We start from the raw sequence: 4,506 nt of genomic DNA on the forward strand, positions 1-4,506 counted from the left end.
GAATCCTTGCCCTGTAAGGTAAGAGGGTAAGGAAAAACAAGTAAAAAACTTCTTAAATTTCACCCCATCCTCCCAACCAAGGTAAATCTAGCAAATAAAAAACAATACTGCATCGGGGGTGGGTAGGATAGGGAAGATTAGTGCCATCATTAAGGACTTAAAATATGGCGGCGGGGGAGCAGGGAGAGGAGCAGGTGTGGTTTCTTTCATATCTCTGTTTAATTTGTCAGTCTTGACCTCTGCACAAACCAGATGGATTCTGGAGAATGCCTGTAATGTCAATGCAAGCAGGCCCAATCACAACTGCTGTGACGGACATAGTACCGTTGCTAGAGCAGATGTGTTGCTAGGCCTCAGGTACATGGTATGTGGTTATTGATCTGGCAAATGCATTTTCTATTTCAGTTTAAAAAGAGGACCAGCAACAGTTCGCATTCACATGGAATGAATACTATTCATTTAATTTTGCCCTTGGGCTGTTAACTCTCCTGCGCTCTCTCATAGTCCAAAGAGATCTGGACTGACTGGACATCCCACAGAACATTACATGTATCCATTACATTGATGACATTCTGCTGATTGGACAGGACAAGCCAGAGGAGACTAGTACACTTGAAGCCTTGGTTAAGACACATGCAGTCAAGAGGGTGAAAAATTAATCCTAAGAAAGTTCAGCGATCTGCCACTTCAGTGACTTTTTAGAGGTCTAGCGATCAGAGGCATGCCATGATATCTCTTCCAAAATATTGCATTGGAAGGAAGCACTGTGCCTGGCAGGCCCCTTTGAGTTGTGCAGGTAACATATTCCACACCTAGGAATATTTATGCTCTGGCTCGTATGTTGGTAACATGGAAGCCTACCAGCTTTGCATGGGGCCCAGGGCAGGAAATAGTGCTGCAGGAGGCTGTGGTGCAAGCAACCCTGAAACTTGGGCCACAAGATCCAGCAGACCTTCCGGTACAGGAAGCATCACTGGTGGGAAAGATGCAGTGTGGAGTTTATGACAAGCCCCAGCGGCAGAATCACAACACAAGACTCTAGGATTCCAGAGCAAAGCCGTGTCATCTGCAGCGAATTAAGCCATTTGAGAAATAGCTCCTAAAATGTTGCTGAGCTCTGGTAGACACAGCATGCTTGACCATGAACACCAAGTAACCATGTGTCCAGAACTGCCTGTTATGAGTTTAGTCAGACCCACCAAGATATATAAAGTTGTATGAACTCAGCAGCAGTCCCTCAGAAGACAAAAACGGTACATATGTGATTGAGCCCAAGCAAGACCAGAGGGTACAAGTAAGATGAATGAGCAGGTAGCTCAGACCTACACGTCAATCACAGTTGCATTAACGCTGTTTTCCCCATTTGTACGTACAGCCATATGGGAAGGTGGGGTACAACCAGCTGAAGGAGGACGGTGCCCAATACCAGTGGGTTGGCTTGGCTCAAATTGTGGGTGCAAGACACAAATGGACCATGGCTGCATTAGAGACATATAAAGGGGTGGGCCTTGACAGACAGTAGTGAAAGAAAATCTGGGAGCAAGGTACCTGCTCATAGTTTTATGTAGAAGTGGCCTTAGGTGAGATTCCTGGGCCGTGGTCAATGGCTGGCCCTCTGGTGAGGGTATGGGCATCCACCATAGAAGAGGCACTTTCATCTACAACCAAGTAGATAAAATGATCCCATCATTTGACACTGGCCACCCTGGAAGAGGCAAAATGGGCACATGGATAGAACTGCTTGTGGCAAAGATAGAGGCTATGACTGAGCCCAACAGATGAACTCCCACTTACCAAAGCTGATCTAGCTATTGTGTTTCTGACTGTCTGATCTGTCAGCAACAGAGACTAATGCTATGTCAATATGGTGCTGTTCCTTTAGGAGAACAACAGACCACTTGGTGTCATCTTGACTACACTGGATCCTTTTGATTCTAGAAAGGCCAGCAATTCAACTTCACAGGGATACCTATTCTGATATCCCCAGATACCAGAGCTACAAAGTCTCAGCCAGCACCACTATTTGGGTGTTAATGGAATGCCTAATTCACAGGCATGAATCCCAGCCCAAAACAGTTTTCATCCAGGGGATCTATTTCAGCAAAGGAGAGTGGGCCCAACCACAGAACCCACTGATCATATCACAAACACAATCTGCAGTCTCACAGATCACTGGAATGGCCTACTGAAGACACAATGTAAGCACCAGCTCAGAGGCAACATGCTGAAAGGATGGGGTACCATCCCTCAGGATGCAGTATATGCATCAAATCACAAGATGAGAGGATACAAGTGATGGCTCCAATTACCATCACTTCCAGTGACCCACTGGAAGACTCTGCTTACCATTCCTAAAACTCTGGGCTCTTCAGGGTTGGAAGAATTGGTCACCAAAGGGGGTACACTCTTACTAGGGTACACAGCAAAAGTCCTACTGAACTACATGCCATTATTGTCACTAAGGTACTTTGGACTTCCTATGTCCAGGGACCAGCAAGCTAGAAGAGCAGTCACCCTTCTGGCAGGGGTCACTGACGTTGCTCAGCGGGAGGCGGGGGGATGGTTGAACTATGTGCAGAACACAGGTGACCCATTTGGTGCCTACTGGTATTCCCTTGCTCCAGTGCAACAGTAAATGGATATGTGTAACAACCCCAGCCTGATAAGGGTGTGATTAGCAAAGGTTGGAACCCCTCAGGGATGAAGGTTTGGGTCACACCATTAGGTAAGCCACCAAAACCTGCTAAGGTGATAGCTGTGGATGAGGAACATTTAAAATGGATGATGGAAGACAGGATGAATACTAGATGTGGCCCTTCAGTGACAGGGGATACCGATGATCCAATTCAACTCCTCCTTAAGCAAAGTACATAGAAATCACGGAGTTGTTCCCCAATCCTGCAAGAAGTGGGTCTGTGGGGTGCAAGGGGTGCAGCTATAGGAATGCTCCGTTCAGAATTCCTTCAAGAGAATTGGCTGCAGGAAGCATAGCTGACTGAGTCCCCGCTGAGGGGTCCTGGCTGCCACTGCTCTGGATTCAACGCCGCATTCGCTGCAAGGCCGGGCTTCCCCGGGGCTGCTCCCTGCCACTGACCGAGCACAGAGAGGGTACCAGCGCTGGCCCGGTCTTGCACAACATGGGACTCCTCTGACAAGCAGTGTGCGCTCGAGGACACCCCAACAGCCTGGCCCAACCTTTTTCAGAACTGCATTGCAGTCTGAGGCTCTTCCTAGCCGGTCCTCCTTCCTTCCTGCTCTCCTGCCCCAGGAGTCAAGCCTACAGTACAGATGGAAGGCTCTGCCTGCCTCCTCCCGCTCCTCCTCTTTATGCTTCAAAGACACTTCCCTCCAATGAATCTCTCGTGACATGTCTTCCATAGGCATCTGCTTCTTGATGGAATCAAACTGACACAGAAGCTCAGATTTACAGACCAGTGTTTGCGTTATTTTCTTTGAAACCACACCCAAACTAAGAGCAGTACAGATGCCCAAGAGAACTTTGTTCACCTTGCCAATCAAGTAATTCCAGGCCTACAATAGCTCCTAAGGATTAAAAGGGAAATGGGTGATATTATCAGCCTTGAGAAAAACATGATGAAATATTTAAGATATCCAAGAAAGCATTAAAAATAACAGAATGAACACACAGCTTAGGAAAGAAACCTTATCGGGACTTCCCTGGTGGTGCAGTGGTTAAGAATCTGCCTGTCAATGTAGGGGACACAGGTTCGAGCCCTGGTCCGGGAAGATCCCACATGTCGCGGAGCAACTAAGCCCGTGTGCCACAACTACTGAAGCAATACTGAGCCTGTGCTCTAGAGCCCACATGCCACAACTACTGAGCCCACATGCCACAACCACTGAAGCCCTGCACCTAGAGCCTGTGCTCCGCAACAAGAGAAGCCACCCCAGGGAGAAGCCAGTGCACCACAACGAAGAGTAGCCCCTGCTCGACACCAACTAGAGAAAGCCCACGCGCAGCAACGAAGACCCAAAACAACCAAAAATAAATAAATAAATAAATAAACTTATATATTTAAAAAAACCTTATCAAAAGAGTTGAAATCTCCTGTGTATCCCACTCTGACTGTACCCTTCTCCCACTCTCCAGATTTTGATCTTTATCATCGCTGTGCATGTTATAATATTTTTACTACAAATATATGTTGGTTTTTTTGGGGCTGCGCTGTGCAGCATGCAGGATCTTAGCTCCCCAACCAGGGATCGAACCCTTGCCCCCTGCATTGGGAGCACGGAGTCTTAACCACTGGACTGCCAGGGAAGTCCCTAAATATATGAATTCTTAAACAACATATTTTTGCTTTGGATTTTTAATTTCTTTTTAACTTATAATTTCCTAAAAATTAGACTTATATGTATTTATAATACAGTTTACTAAACTGATGACTAAAAAAAAAAAAACCAACCTTTGTCACACAGAACTATTTATAATTTAGTGAGATTAAAGTGAAATTATTTAGCAGAAATGGATCAAAGTCACAATGC

Source organism: Balaenoptera musculus, chromosome 17, assembly GCF_009873245.2.
Source record: "Balaenoptera musculus isolate JJ_BM4_2016_0621 chromosome 17, mBalMus1.pri.v3, whole genome shotgun sequence".
NCBI classification, from domain to species: Eukaryota; Metazoa; Chordata; class Mammalia; order Artiodactyla; family Balaenopteridae; genus Balaenoptera; species Balaenoptera musculus.